Consider the following 17,353-nt stretch of genomic DNA (forward strand, 5'->3'; position numbering starts at 1 on the left):
TCTAAATCGCATGTATTTGGGTTGAGAATCTGAGTTGTGTAATAAATGTACACTGCTGGTGGAGTGTTATCAAGCTCACATGCAACACCAGCCATGTTCTGCCAATCGTGAATGGATGTGACATCTGTTTTCGAAAGGATGCATTTACATGGGTAAGCATACAAGATAAATATTTCTTTTTTCATTAAATGAAAAACATGGTGAAATTGTCTGGACGAACGTTAATTTCCCATGTTGTCTGTAGAACCGGGTCACTGTAAAATGTGTTAAAATAAAAAGCCGAGTTGAATCGCTGAACATGACGGGCGGCACACTGCAGTGTTGGCTGGAAAAGCTATACCTTTGGGCTTCAAAAAGTCAGAACTTGCGATGAAATGTCCACCCCGAAAAGTACGAGCTCTGACCTTTTGACTATAATGTACCTATTACACAACAGCACACATTTAAAGAATGAGGTTATTTTCCCCACAGATGGCCTCCCAGTGGCTTGAAAGAAACGGACACAAGAAACTCGTACGCCACCTAATCCTTCCCCCGGAAATGCTTAATATGTTGCGGTGCAATGATCCATTAATTAAGCAATTAAGAGTTGTCTTACTACTTAATTTTTAAGTTAATTTAGAGAGTCCTGTATACCGTATGTATAGAATATATTCTCTGTAAACGGACCTCTTATAGGATGCCTGAAAGACCTCATGAATGTGAGCTTCTTTTGAAAATAAACATGACATGCAATGAGAAGGAAGATTAGACACATTCAAAGAGATTTTGACGCCTTCTGAAAGCAATCACATTTAACATATTCACAGACACATTCACTCGCTTATTTCAAATGCATATTGTGCGACGAACCTAAAGGTTGATGAGATTAAATCGAACCGCATTCAGGTGGATTGTAAACACACTGTTTTCATATAGCAAACGTTCACTGGTGGCTTTGAGTCTGAATCACTTCTCAGCAGTGGACCTAAGATGACTTTTAAGACATTTTAAGAAATTGAAAGAAAGAAAATGGCTGCCGTTTAGCATAGGGCATTTTGGGAAGCTACATGCAGTTTATTATTATTGCAGAATGTATCTCCTGAACCGATGTACAATTTAGCGTCTTCAATTAACCTACCATGCATGTTTTTGGGAGGTGGGAGGAAACCGGACCGCCCGGAGACAACCCACGCAGTCAAGGAGAGAACATGCAAACTCCACAAAGACGGGGCCGGGATTTGAAGCTGGGTCCTCAGAACTGTGAGGTAGATGTGCTAACCAGTCGGCTACCGTGCCGCCCTCACAACAACATTTGTAGGATATTGGTTGCATAACATCAAGCATGTTTCACCCTGCAGAGGTTCTTATGTTCATGTGAAAAAAAAGGAATCTGGGAACATTGTGTTCTTGCACAGTTGTGAAAATCCTTTTCCAATATGTGCCATGTTTCACTCCATCACACTGACCATAATCTAGGGTGACAGCTATTGATGAGCTACAGTATGTGACTTGTGCGCCAACAGCTGTGTCTCAATTACACAGTGTGAAATTGTAACTGTCTGAATTGTGGTTTAACTTTTACAGCTTCATGCCTCTTTGCACTCAAACAATATCAGGCAGTGTAGGCACTCGCTTAGGTGCCAGGAGAAATTCAGCTTGCAGCCTGTGGAATCCCATTAAGCATCCTGTGTTTCTAACATAGACACAGAGGTGTATTTGGCAAAGGCTAACCGCTACAACCAAAGGAATCAGGAAATCTCTGTGGCTTAGAAACACACCGTACTCCAGACTGAGACTGTCACCTGATTCTCACTGGGATTTGGGGAGAATATTTTGGCGTGTGACAGGCCATAGGTCATACAAACGGTGACAATTAAAATCAAAACAAATTTACGCACGGTATTTAACACAGCCATATTGCTTTGGTGCCGTGTCATCACTGGAATCTTACAATAACAATAATGGAACATCAATTACTTTTTCAAAAGAGTGTTTCCCAGCGGCGGCACGGTGGACGACTGGTTAGAGCGTCAGCCTCACACTTCTGAGGACCCGGGTTCAATCCCCGGCCCCGCCTGTGTGGAGTTTGCATGTTCTCCCCGTGCCTGCGTGGGTTTTCTCCGGGCACTCTGGTTTCCTCCCACATCCCAAAAACATGCATGAATTGGAGACTCTAAATTGCCCGTAGGTGTGCATGTGCATGTGCATGTGAGTGCGAATGGTTGTTTGTTTGTATGTGCCATGCGATTGGCTGGCAACCAGTTCAGGGTGTACCCCGCCTCCTGCCCGATGACAGCTGGGATAGGCTCCAGCACGCCAGCGACCCTAGTGAGGAGAAGCGGCTCAGAAAATGGATGGGTGTTTCCCAGATTTCAAAACGTTTGAGACGAGTCGAAGGAGCACATGCAACGACCGTGCTCTTTATTTTCGCCTCTTGATGGTGGATGCATTACGTTTGGAAAGGCAAGGAAGGTTTATACTGTGCATACTGTATGTACTTCATTCATTCATTCATTTTCCGTACCGCTTATCCTGTATGTACTACATTCCATACAAAAGTCTGCTTCAGTGTGCTTTAGGGCTGCACGATTATGGCCAAAATAATAATCATGATTATTTTGATCAATTATTAATCATGATTATTCCTCGTTAAGGAAAAATCTATATTTTTATTGCACTACTTTTCAGCAAACAATATGTAACAGTTTTCAGTACAAAATGAATCTTTAAATAAGAGTAATTGACAGATAATAATAAAAATAAATAAGTAAATAGTACCCCGCGGAAGGGTGGGCGACTGGTTAGCGCATCTGCCTCACAGTTCTGTGGACCGGGGTTTAAATCCCGACCCCTGCCCGTGTGGTGTTTGCATGTTCTCCCCGTGCCTTTTCTCCAGCACTCCGGTTTCCTCCCACATCCCCAATACATGTATTAATTGAATACTCTAAATTGCCCATAGGTGTGAATGTGTGTGTGAATGGTTGTTTCTTTCTATGTGCTCTGCGATTGGCTGGCGACCAGTTTAGGGTGTATCCCTCCTTTCCCGAAGATAGCTGGGGTAGGCTCCAGCACGCCCGCGACCCTAGTGAGGACAAGCGTGGGGGACGTGTCTGCTCTTGGTTGACCTCTGGGCCCGATCCCGTCCCTCGATTGAGTGGGTGGGGTCCGCAGGCACACACCCCTGGGACTCTTTCACTGGGTTTGGGGCCACTCACGTATTGCGACAAATAACTCATGAATATGCGAATTGCTTGTGTATCCCCTCACTCATACTTTCGTCCTATAGACTTTTGTAATTTACATAGTCAATCCCATCACACTTCAGTTGTACAGCCGGGTTCCCGACTAGGTTGTCCTGTCCTTCCCTCAAAGGGTGTAGCATTACAGCCCCGTGCAACACTCATATTTAATGTTTCATTCTTGTAGATAATGTAATGACTTACTTTTCTCATCCTGTTTACAATTAGTGCTTTGTCTTTTGTCTTCGTGTCTCTCTCCCCTCTAGAAACTTTGTTCTGTTTGACTCTGACTCTCAATACAGTTCAATTATAATACTAAGAAACCACAGCGGAAGCTCAAAAACTCCACAGTGAAACAGTAAAACTGTTCTGATACAGATCTTCCATTCTGCTTGACCTAACAGCCGAACAGGACAAAAAAAAAAAAAAAAAAAAAGTTGGGTCCTAGCCTGCTGAGTGACGTGGGAGTCAGCAAATGAGAATTTAGAGTTGGCTGTTGTTGGCTCGTGATAGTGGCTGGCTGTTAACTGGCTAACCGTTAGCCAGTCTGCTTGTTGTGTTCCACTGGTGTCCGCTGTGGCTTTGCAGCTAGTATATGACTGTGCTTGTTACGTGTTCATTTTGTTACTGTTTGTTCAATAAAGCTATTCAAAGTGCACCACCAGCTGTGTCTATCCTTGACCACCTGTGGAGGGATTACAGTTCGTTCTAACGAGCGGTGGTAGTCTATTTTAAATTATTTATCAATGTTTACGTTACTGTAGATGTGCAGTTGTGTAAGCCAGTTATGCTTTGCAAGTGTCACGTTTGTGTGAAATGATTCCAAACTTTAGACAGTCTCTCTGTTAAACACACTTTCCTCCTGGCTTGTGCCTACTCCTACATGAGTCGGCAGTAACATTAGTCAATTTGGAAAACTGATCGACGCAAACATCCAGTTCAATAGCAAGAAATCAGTGATATGAAATTAGATTTGTATAAATATTTAAAAATCCACGATCCAGTGAGACCGAGTAAAAGTGAAGGGGTGACTGTATAACACATAAACATCAATATAATGCCATTTCATACACACCTCTACTCAGCAGTTTGACCAATGCTGCTGCTTGCCAATTTGGCACACCAGTCTGCACCAAGCTTAGCTTTCCAGCACAGTGATGGTGTGTCCTTGGAGATGCGCCTGACACAGTGACAATTTGGTGGCAGAAAGTTGGTCTAAAGTTTTGTCTGCTGAGACCGCATCGAACTGCCGACGCTGGCTAGACCGCTGGTCTAATGTGATTTTCCTGGATTTGGTCATGGCACAGGCAGACAGATAATGAGCCCTGCGGACATATTTAAGTTGATAGCGATTATCACCAGCTCATTCTGTATACTTGCTCACATTGTCTGTTGCCACACCGCCCAGAGAAGTGACAATGCTCCATTCACACACGGATCGCTGCGATTACGGATCGTCCTCTTCCACACTCAGCGATTTCTCCGTCGAGACTGTCAGATGCGCCACATTTGAAGAGAATGAGATGAGCTGCTTTGATTGGCGATGAGTGAAGTCGGCTGTAAACACTCCAACAGTGGCGCAGCCTTCCCACTGTCAGAGCCGCTGCCCTTGTCTATGAAATTAGTCTAACCCTCCTCTGGGGCACAATTGCACCACCTGCCGCGCTGGATTTACACCAGTCACGAAACTAGGGCCCATAGTGGTACAATTCTACACTCCACTAAAGATAAGTCTTAGCTGACGTAAATTAGTTAATTTACCTTCTAATTGAAAGATTATTTTCGACAGGTCTCTGGAGAAACACACAGGATTTACAATACCTAAGGAAATACAAAGAATGGTCATTTTCATGGATCAAACGATCAAATTTTTTCTTAATGCCAGAGCAGCACCTATCTTCACACTGACACAGTTTAATTTGGAGTCTGTTGTCCACTAGTATGAGACTGGGGCTTCTTTCCTTTCAGCGGGATTTTCTGTGTTTCACTGTTTTACCCCAACTGTCAGCTTTGGCAGAGACAGGCGTCTGGCAGAGGCGGACTTTATCTCGAGCCCTATTCTTAGCAGAAAGAAGTATACATAGCGAACGCTTCTTGTTGTGAGACTTTTAAAAATGCCTTTATTTACTTAACTTGGTTGGCTCAGTTGAATTATTTATTTATTTTTTTTAAACCAAAATCAACATCATAAATCCTTGCAGTGGCTTAGTGTCTGTTTTTATCTTGGCTCATTAATAGTGTGGACCATCATTGTGTTCTGTGAGACCATGTGCTCTCACATGGGGCCACAATTTAATGAGGGAGCAGCTTTGGCATTCTTAAAAAAATAAAACAACCTCCCATCCCATCCTTTAATTTTGTGACACGAGTAAAACAAACAAAATGCTCAAAACAAAGCACAAGTAGGAAAAGCCCATTTTGTAATACTGCAAAAGACCACTATTCAGATATACTGTAATATTTTCTGGTTTCTTGTTTCCTCAGAATTGCTTTGTTGCTTGATTAGATTCTGTGAGAAAGCTCATTGAAATTCTTATTTTCTCCACTGACCTTTTTCCTCTTTCAGGTAACCCAGCGGAGTGTGACTGCCCAAGACAAGGAACAGAATCTGCCGTCTACTTTAACATGACCAATATGTGTCTGCATACTTGAGTGGACCAACCAAGTCACGATCACTGTGAGTACCGTTCTGAGGCATTTCTTTTTTCATGTTGAAACTACTTAACTTTGAGGCAAAATGCACCGCATCCCGCAGTGCAGTGTTTCTATTATGTTTTGGTTACCTCATGTAGTATCTATGAGAAGGACAAGGTATTGGAAAGAACTCTCAGTATGATGCAGTCTAGTTCGATACAACAACACAATATTGTATTACATGAAAAGACAAGTGGTTTGCAGTGATCATTTTTGGTAATGGCCAAATGGGTACATTGTTACCTCCACTTGATGTTTTGTCACACTTAATTATTATATACATTTATCATACCGTGTATAGCTATGTCTAAAGCTGGCATGGTGTTGCATTTGTTTACTTTTTAGTATTAGGCTTTTGTCTGCCCATGGTAGTATAATTAACAGTGGTATCAAATTGCAGCATAAATTGGAAAGGGCAACCGAACACATTGATATGGCATTTTCTATCATTTCTTATTCCACAAAGTGTCTGATGTTGTTCAAAGACCTCCAGTCATTTTTTTTAAATTTTAATTAGATTGGTGTTTGGATTGATAGTTTCTAAATGTAGAATAGTAAGGTCAAACAGTTTTTCATGTGGTATTTAATAACAGTTCAGTGAAAATATCATTTAAATCACTTGTTTAGTTCACTGTGTACCTGCTAATAATCTTTAATGGTACTATTATCAGAAAATGTCTTATTGCTCGTATCTTTACAATATGTTTATACAGTAAATACCCCCCCACCCCCCCCAAAAAAAACACCACATGGATAGTATACTGTATGTGTGGATAATTTTTCTTTGTAAGGAATACGTATCTGTTTTATCCCCAACACAGAAAACAAGTTCAAACTTCACTAAAATGTTGACATTACTAAGCTAATCCTTTTACATGCCATTGTACTTTTGTGTATCCTGATGAAATGATTCAAATCACTGAGTGGGTGGAAAATCTCTGCAAAACCCAACACATTCTGACATACAAAGTTGGATTATGGTCTTAAACCATCTACCCAGACTATTCCCCTTCCCGTTCTGTCCATCACCCTTTCTGTGAGGAAAATTGGCACCATTTACTGCTGTCACTGCAGGGCTTATTGTCTCCTTTTTTCCCAGGGACAAAGCTGCCGTGACATTGAAATGATCCTTGCTTGTTTCAAATTTACTTTCGGAAAGAAGAAAAACAGATAAGGGGTTTGAGGAGGTGGTAGCAAGTAGGTGCCATACCTCAGGGGGGGGAAATGGATTACAACGAGTGGGACAGTTCATACAAAGATAAAATGTAATCTGCCAGAGAAATTGGGTTGGTTTTGTTCAAAAGTGTCAGGATGTTGTTGAGCGCTGCAGGGTTTTCCCCTCAGGGAGTGATAGAATATAGACTTGATTGCTTACCAGAAAGTCAGACAATAGGAGCGTCAACCCATATGTTCTCCTTTAGATTAGATGTTTAATTAATGTGTAAACCTCTGTCAGATTCACCTCAACCAGGGCTTTGACTATTACAATTGCATAGTAATTTGATACTCACCTGATCTTATTAGCTTCCGCAAAATATGCAGTTATATGAACATAACTATTGGCACATAAGGCCATTTCATCTACTGGACAAGACATTGGTACAACATATGGAGTTACTTAAAGACATTCTACAGAATTTAGGAGTTTGTCTGTGGGGAAACGTTTCTGTTCATCACATAAATAAAATATGTGTAAGGTCAGTGGTCACTGATGTTGGATCAGAGAGCCTGACTCACAATCTCACATCCGAGTGGTAACCCACCATTCCTCTGCCCAACCACACTGAACAAATTTGAATATGTTCTTAGACTCCAAACAAAACGATACATTTTTATTGACAATATTTGTGCATTACACCAAACTCATTTTTGAATGGCACGAATGAGCAAAAAAACGTTTGTTCCTGTTTCTAGGTTATGATTTGTTCAGAAGTTGGTGCACTTTAATTATACTGATCCTCATGTCTCCCTGCGCGCTCAGGTGATTTTCGAGTCTTCATTGACAAAGGAAAACAGACTTGACCAACATTACCAGATTCTTGTGGTCAAAAGTGTCAGAAACAACCTTGATTTTATTCTTACTGTGGGAATTCAGTTCCCTTACCTGAATTCTTATTCTTTTTTTTAATTATTATCCAGTACCTCAGCATCAGTGAGATAACTTTTAATCATCAATATTATATTACTCATTTTGGTAGCTTATGTGTGTCTAAACAATAATATTTCAGATTTATTTTAACAGTATACCTACCGCTAGTTGAAATTCTATACTGTAGCTACAACATAGCTCACAGTAAAGAAATGCTCTACTGTAAACCAGGACCCTCCTGACTTTGTACACTAGGGGCACAATGCAGTAACAAAAAATGGCCTTCTCAAAATCTGTGATAGTGGAGTATCTCTAATAGTGGAGTATTAAGGCTGTTGCAGGTCTGCGCCACACTAAAGGTATTACGATCGATCCATCCATCCATTCCCTTTCCGTACCGCTTGTCCTCACTCGGGTCGCAGGCGTGCTGGAGCCTATCCCAGCTGACTCCGGGCAAGAGGCGGGTTACACCCTGAACTGGTCGCCAGCCAATCGCAGTACTACGATCAAAAGTTTGGAAATTATATTACTGTAATTGCTCTTCTGGTTTGTGATAGGGGGATTCTAATGAGACTGTTAAACTTACCGAATGTAATGACACTGGATAAGTTACTATGCCATTACTATCTGATTGACTGAGATCAGGGCACAATGCGAGACGCACCTTGATCAGGTCTTTTTTATTGTACCACATCCTGATTCAAATGCATTCTTCATGCATTTACAACATAGAGAGTGCATGATAATGCAAGTTGGAAATGGGGTCTGGACTAGTTCAAGGAGCTTTTGTGATCTTAATTATGATTCATTCATCTGCTAAAATAAGATTTGTATTGCTACATGTTATCCAACCCATTTTTACTATTCACAAGGCAGAGAAGATGTTTGTTGAAATTGTGATGTTTTTCCTGCATGCCTATTTAATAACACCATACAGTCTATCGACTGCACTTTTACAACATAGCTGCATCTTTGGGCAGTAACAATTTAAGAGTTTCCTAGAAACTGTGGTGAACTATTTCCTGATGAGGTGAAGAGATGCTCCTTCATCTTTCCAAGCGCCCCTTTCTTCCAACCTCACCATTCTCCTCTAGCATCACACAAGAGACCAATCACAAATAGGGGCTTCAGTGCTCTTGTTACTATAAATCTATTCTCACAGGCCTTGCACCGGACTTCAGTTTTGGCAGCAAGTACACATATCATGAGCCTAAGATTTCAAAGATTTTTTTAGTAAATAATCTATAATGTTAAACACAATACACGGCCTAACAAATTCTAACTTAATCAAATGTACAGCTCATTCGGTAAAGGTGAGGTATTGCTATTCTCGCCCCAAAGTTCTGAAGTGCTGTGATTCCCAGTTCATCACGGGAGTTACTTTGCAGACCCACCCACGATATAAAAAATCCACAATACACTATATATTTTTTTCTTTAGTTAAAGCCTAGAGATACACCTCCTACACACAAAAAATATAGAAAAAACACTTTTAAAACACTGTTAATGTATTTTAACACCCCCAAATATTGCAAGCTTGTTAGCTTCGAGTGCAAGCGTGCAGCCAAGTCCTGTCACCTTCCCCCTTTGCCAGGTCACAGGAGGCTTGATTCCTCCATCATGCCAGCCCATTAAAAAAAACACAATCACGATACAGATTACAGATTCATAGCAAATTTCCTTGATAGAAAATTAGATATGTATAAGAGAGCAATTTGCAATACAGTGGGACCCAAGCCTATAATAGCTATGGATTTTCCATTATAGTTAGTTTTTATTTCATTTTGAGTTAGTTTTAATTTGTTCTGAGAGCAGGTTTGTTAGTTTCTATTAGTTTGTATTTTTTTTTATGCATAGTTTTAGTTTAGCTTTTATTAGTTTCAGAAAGGCGGCACAGTGGACGACTGCCTCACAGTTCTGAGGACCGGGGTTCAATCCTGTGTGGAGATTGCATGTTCCACCCGTGCCTGCGTGGCTTTTCTTCGGGTGCTCCGGTTTCCTCCCACATCCCAAAAACAAGCGTGATAGGTTGATTGAATACTTTACCTTGCCCGTAGGTGTGAATGTGAGTGCGAATGGTTGTTTGTCTATATGTGCCCTGTGATTGGCTGGTGACCAGTCCAGGGTGTACCCCACCTCTCGCACAGACTCTGCTGGGATAGGCTCCAGCAGGCCCGCGACCCTAGTGAGGATAAGCGGTACGGAAAATGGATGGATGGACAGTGTCAGTATTAGTTTTAGTTTCTTCATACAGGGTATTTGTCGAGTGTCAGATAAAAAAAAAAAAAAAAAAAAACTGAACACAAAATACCACTTTAACAAAATTTATGAATTTACTAACAGATTAAAAACCATCCACAAATTAAATACAGGTACTGCATAGCAGTCCACAAAATTTGAAGCGCAATAAGTGCAGTGCATAATACTGCTTCTAAGGTTATATTATGTATATTGCACATGCTGCAGTATGGCCTTTTTAAAAATGTCATATTTTTCATTTAAGTAGCCCTCTGTTTATTGGTGTAAAAAAATAAATAATACATACTTTTGAGCGAGCATCTGCAACATGTAAAATTAATTCCGATTGAACATTGAGTTGATGCTCCTGTTATATTAAACCATATTAAACCATGTGTGTTACATGTTACGCCATCCTTGTCTGTGATTATTGCCTTGATGTGCATGTATGGTATTGCAATCTAGGTTGGTTTTTCATAAAAGAACAACAATTTTTGGTTAGGCCTGGTCATTGAACTCTGTAACCAGTGTGATGCCCTGTAATTATTCAGTCATGTTTTTTTTTTTAGAATTGAAATATGTTTTAGAAGCATTAATGACAATAACCATACCTTATCTTCTGCATACATGCTATTACATTAATGTTACTGGAAAATATTTCAGTTCCACCTTAATGTAAAAATTGACTGGTAAATTCTCATTGCAGGACATTAACATAGTAGATTACATATGCAATTACAGAGGTAAAGCATCAACAGATTTGAAGTGGAAACAAAAAGAGAGCCTAAGTAAAAGCAGTACAAGATGATATTCAATAAAAATGCCTCAAATTCAATTTGGTGAAAGGCAGCAGGGCATCATCATTGAAACCTAACCGAGCTCTTGGATCATTCCACTATTCTTACCTCCACTTCTTTTTTTCCAGTCTTTTTTCCTTGTCTCGCTGATAATGTGTGGGAGTTTCAGAGACCTTGAGAATCTGCCAAGAAGCAATTGTAAATAGTTTATTTTTCACTCATTGTATTACCCGTATAACACACCATGAGGGAACAACAGTCCACTATCAAGATTAAAAGTAACCAGAGCTAAAATACATAATTAAACATTACGTCATCTTTGCCTGTATACTGCTTTCTTAGTGCTTTCTGCTCAAACATCCCTGGAGCCACCAGTGCCTAATATGACCAATTGGTTAATCGATTTGCCAGGACCACCATTATTCTAAGTGTCATGTTCCATTGACTGTTAGTCTACGTTTACGCACTGACTCCCCAGCGACTTAATCCTGCTGACAAAGACACAGATGTCTAGTGCACAAACATGTCTTTTAGTTCTCTGGTCTGTGCTTTATGTTGATTTTATTTTTGAATCAAATAATGTCTCTGTTTTCATAATCAAAATTGCTGAATTTGCATATTTCCTCTTGACCTGGATGGGCAAGACAGCGAGCAGCTCAGATTGCACAAACCCTCACTAACTAGGTAGAGGAGACTTGTAATTGGAAAGCCCCTGTTTTCAATATAATGTTTGCAGACATGGTTAATATGCACTCATTTTCCAACATCAGGCTAATGTATTCACTAATTGTGTGTTACCCATTTAGCATAATTTCTCATGTATAAATACGCTCTTGAGTATAATGCACACCCCCAAAATTGACTTAAAAAAATCAGGAAAAACCTTCTTCCTATGTCTAATGCCCACACATGACTTTCTATCAATTGATATATTTATATGCAATAAATATTATTGGTGATCCCCTCCTGATTTGCTTTTCTAATTGTCTGATCGGTATTATTATTAATACTAAGGTTTGCTTGTTCTCTAGTAATGGGTGTATTATTGTGGTGCACCTTAGTGTTTAGTATTAACACTGCAGCTTTACAGATATATTTTTCCCCTCTAACGTCACCATTGGCACATCAGCTGGCTTGCACAATGCACTGAAAGCTAGAGAAGTCATGAGCCCAGATAACACGTTCATACCTGGTGCAAGATAATAAAAATATAATTAAGACACAGCAAAAGCTGCAGAGGGTGGAAAAACACGCATAAACTGTATTAACATTCACATTACTACAACTATTTATGGTATTAGGGCAGTGATTTCCAACCTTTATGGAGCCAAGGAACATATTTTACAATTGCAAAATCTCACGGCACAGCAACAAACAAAAATGTCACAAAAAGAGGATAATTACAATTTCCTGCCATCTAATAGAAGAGCATTTATTTGTTCTGTCTGTCACTATGACTCACTGGAATAAACAGATGAACAAAGATACATTATTGCTTGTAAATAAATAATTTTTTCAGCAATTACATAAAATATTATAATTACCCACGGCACACATGAAGAGCGCTCACGGCACACTAATCTGCCCCGGCACACTGGTTGAGAATCACTGTATTTGGGGATTAACTGACATATAACAGCATTTTAACAACTATACAACGGCGCTAGGCACGCTAGGAAATCTTCTGAAGGAATATTGTCTTCTGGATAGAGAATAGGTACAGGGAAAGTACATGCAAATGTTATGCATTTTTCATCTCCTGATAAGCTAAAATATAAGCAATAATGTTGCCAATTTTTATCCCAAAAAAACTAATGTTAAGAAGTCATACAAGTGGTTAAATTAATTTATTACCATATTACCTGTAAAATGAATTACTAATTTTAAAAATGTTATAACGAATAGGCATTCTTTATATTGCTTACTTTTTTCACATTTTTAGAGAGCTACAAAAACAAACCGTACAAACACAAAGGACCATCGAAAAGGTGTAATATTTCTGTGTATTGTTGAATTAATATTGGAGCAGCAACACACTCGCACGTTCATCAACACCGGTATACTTGCTTGCCTTTTCTCCTCTAACTGAAGTTATGAGGGAACAGTACACATGCCTTGTGTAGGTTGTTTGTGGAGCCTGCCCGATGAATCATTTTCATTTTGCAAAGTCTGCACTTTAAAATGCGACCAACTTCACTTTTTTTTTTTTTTTTTCTTTAAACGCACATTTTTTAACTTTATTATATTCTCAGGGCATTGAATCGATCACAACTGTCCGAGCTAAGCCTTGATGATCCAGTCTATCCTGTCTGGCTAGTCTGTCCTAACTAAGCCTTGTTGCATGAACTGGTGAAGCCTGTTCAGATGAGAGGCGACGTCTTCAAACGTCTTCAAAGACAACCAGAACAGTCCAGTTGTGATCGATTCAATGCCCTTAAAATGAGATGAACTAGATGAATGAGAATATTCACAGGCATTCCCGCATGTAGTCTCTCACTATATTTATTTGGAAACGGGCTCCTGCACCTCACACTTCCCCCCTACTATTTTTGTTTATTGTTATCTGATTTGAATGAAGTGTCCTTGAGTATCATGAAAAAAAAACTAGATTGATTAGTTTGATGTATTATTATTACTATTATTAAAATCTCAAGGTTTGCTCAACTAGCTTCAACAAAACATACCTCTTCTCCGTGGTGAGCTTATCAGAATTAGTTTGATTAAAATGGTAGAAATGCTGCTTGTGTGAAAGGACTTAAATCATGCTGTTTACAATGATGCTGCAGAAACGGCTTTGTGCAATGTGTTGTTCAATTTAAAGTAAAATAAGTCAGTTGCTGCCAATCAAAGTAGTTCCAGTCTCGATGGAGACAGCTCTGTGCGATAGAGGGCGATGCGTATAATCGCAGCGCTTCATGCGTGAGCATTGTCACTGCTTTTGGCCGATGTAGCAACAGACAATGTAAGCGGGCACCCTTACAGAATGAGGTGGTGATAACTGCTGCCAACTTAAATACATCTTCAGACTTCAGTATCTGTTTGCCTTTGCCTTGAACAAATTCACCAAAATCGCATTCTACTGGTCGTGGTCTACTTTGCGGCAAGATTTAGACATGGTCTGAGCAGGCGCCTGTTTAGACTGACTTTTGGACACCAAATTGTCACTCCACTGGGCGCATCTCCAAGGACACACTCACCCAGCTTGTAGCAGACTGGTCTGCCAAATTGGCAAACACATGCAGCGAGCCTTGCGCTTGCATGAAAATCAGAATCTGCCGGCATTTGCACTCCGCTGCAGATGTGCTGTGTATGGAAATAGAGCCCATAATATTGCTTGAAATAAACAATAACTGTTGTAAAGTCAATAACCAGAAATCAGTCATCCCCCAGCTTCCATGTCAGCAAGCCATGTGTTATCTGCACTGTTCCCTGGATGCCGACAACTGTCTGTACTATCCGTTAATGCTCTCTGAGCCAGCCACTGGCTGCACAAGTGACCGCAGATTCGGTGGTCAAGCCTGATGCGCAACATAATCACTGTGTGTGAATTCGATAAAGACTTTTCTCATGGGCACTAGCAACAGCCTTATGGAAAATGAGATTACACCTCTGCACAGCAGGTACAGTGTGTGACGTAGTTGCAGAATGATGCTCGTCACTAAGAACCTAATTTGTGTTTTCTCTGAGTGGGACCAGCATTGAATCATTTTTGTGGGTTTGAGGTTTGAGTGGGGGCATTTTTGAACAAACATATTTATGTCACTTTGTGTAGTAATCTTTCTGTAAACAAAATGTTATGTTAAAGGAATTCAAGTGTGGATAATACTGAAAAATTAACCTATGCATACTACAAAGCAGCCACAACATTGTGACCACTTGCACAATAGAATGATACAAAAGCGGCACAAATATTCTGGCTTTACAAAGATAATAATGTTCATTTTTAACTGACACTGTCTGAGATGTATTTTGTTAACAATGTACATTACTGTGGTTGCAGTTTGCAGCTGTGTAGAACTACACTGTAAACTGATCCCAATATTTCTCTCATGGAACTAATTGAGGTAACCGACATGACTTGTCGTTATGATCCAGTAAAGTTCTGTGCTGGTATAAAAAACAACAGCCTCACTAAGAAGCAGCGTTAAATCAACACCTCTCTGACATAGTCCCAATTCATACTGAGCATTATTACCTCTGTAAAGGCTGAATATTTGCTTTTCTGCCAGCTCTTGTATTGGATGACAAAGTATATATTGTGCAATTTACATAATATTGTGGTTGGTTAGTGTAGGCAGTAAACAAGGTATGGTTTTCTGGGTTGTTGCGGTCGTAGCCAATCAAAGAAACTCCCTGTAAAAAAAACTACACATAAAACAAAACATATCTTACACAATGTTATATTTTGTATAAAACTGGGTTCCCCAAATGGCAAGAAATATTTTCCAAAGCAAGACTTTTTTGATGATAACAGTCCCACCTCCGGTCCCTTCGCAAGCACTCGGGTAACATCCGAGCATACCTGGAGGTTTCTGCTCGTCTTAGTTTTGGTGAGATCACGTGTGGTCATGTGAGACTTGGAGATTGGCGGCAGAACTTAATCTTTGTGTGTGTGGTCACGCACTCTGTCACAGATAAATAATCTTTTAAGATTTGAAAAATCCTCATGTGTGTACCAGGCCTTAGATGAAGTCCGGAACACACCCTGCTCAATGAAGTCACAAAGACCCTACAATGTGTTGTTCTCTTTTTCCCACCGCAGCTTTAAAGAAAGCTTTCCTTTCTGCAAAGAAACTGTAATGTTGCTCAGGTGTCTTCATTGAACCTTCAAAGGCAGCGTGATGTTTACAGTGCTGTAACAGAGATAACAAAATATCCCCTTGTTTGGTCAGGCATTTAATATATTTCCTGCAGGTTTGTTGTCTTGTTTTATGCAGAGAGCATTTTTTTCACTCTGTTACTTTGGCCCTTATCGCTTCAGTCAAAGGTTATTTTTAAAAACATTGTGTAGAAGTAACGATTCAAAACTAGATGACGACCAACCAATAAAAGTGGTCAGCGCTTGGATGCTATAGCTACTTATCCTTGGGATGTCATGGAAATTTGTCAGGTGACCAGCATCAAGTTTCTTCATTACCTTATCCTTGCTATAATATTCCAGTCAGGGTTGTTTGATGTACTGTTTTCTTCTCTGAGGTAATCATGCAGTGCATCCTGGGAACATTGGGATTGACAGCCTAAGAACAGGCAGGGACCAGTTAAAATTGAGGCTTAGATTGTTCTTTTGAAGGGCGCTACTGTCGACTGAAAACCACCAGATGAGCCAGATATGGCCCACAAATCAAAGCACTGCACATTGGCTCATCACTCTGACATTCTCTGCAAGATCACTGGGGATAAAGGAGGGTGGGTAGGCGTCAAGACTGCGGCAAGTCTGAACGGAGAATTAGGTGTGTTATGACCCCCCTGAGTGAGGTATGAGAATGTGAGAATGTGTTTAAAAGAGAGTCAGTTGACAGCAGCAAAATAAAAGGCTATATAATGTTGTTCCATGGGAATGGGGGGAAAAAAATCATCACATGTTATCAATGGTGGATTTATCCTATTCAATCATATTCATTCACTTGAAGGTCACATTTCCATGGTTGTATATCACAATGAGTTCTTTTTGTCATGGTCTATGTTTTGTTTTGGGTTGTTTGAGTTTGTTTCATGTTTTCCTGTGTTCAATGTTTTTCATGTCTTGTGTGCTGATTTAATTATTGTGTCCACCTGTTCTCGTCAACCTTCTTCCTTGTGTCGACCAATCAGCTCCTTCCAGCCACTCGTGTCTTGTCCAGGTGTTCTTCGTTGTCTCGTCAATCTGTTTGTATTTAGTGCCCTGGTGTCTTTCAGTTCTTGTCGGTTCATTGTCGTTGTAGTATGTCATTGTATCTGTCTGTGCCACGTCATAGTTGCCAGTTGTCGCTCAGTTATTTCATCAGTCGTGTTTTGTTTCTTGTTTTGGGTTTATTAGTGGTGGGCAATTGTGCCGGAAAAAGATTTAAAACTTCAAGGCTTCAGTGATGGTGACATCTGGTGGACAACTGAAGCCATAGCAACCTCAAAAGCGCACGACTGAAGCACTGGCACTGTTTCCCATGACCACAATAAAGGTTGAGAAAAGTCTGTATGATCATGCAAGTCTTTTGTTCATTCATACTAAATACTGATTATATCGTCATTACAATAAAATATGCAGATGTCTCTCCCCATACTCTCAAACGCATTCCAGATTAACGCAAAGAATAAATGAAACGCCATGACCCAATGAC

At 40.1% G+C, this 17,353-nt stretch overlaps 1 protein-coding gene across 2 annotated transcripts in view; it reads left to right on the forward strand.

Moving 5' to 3' along the window:
• Positions 1-17,353, forward strand: part of LOC133413128 (leucine-rich repeat and fibronectin type-III domain-containing protein 2) — a 123,699-nt gene that overhangs the window by 70,285 nt on the left and 36,061 nt on the right. For both annotated transcript variants that reach the window (XM_061697099.1, XM_061697098.1), the window contains one exon: positions 5,788-5,898. The gene's annotated coding sequence lies outside the window, so the exon portion shown is untranslated. The remainder of the gene's footprint in view (positions 1-5,787; positions 5,899-17,353) is intronic.

Source organism: Phycodurus eques, chromosome 14 (assembly GCF_024500275.1).
Source record: "Phycodurus eques isolate BA_2022a chromosome 14, UOR_Pequ_1.1, whole genome shotgun sequence".
NCBI lineage: Eukaryota > Metazoa > Chordata > Actinopteri > Syngnathiformes > Syngnathidae > Phycodurus > Phycodurus eques.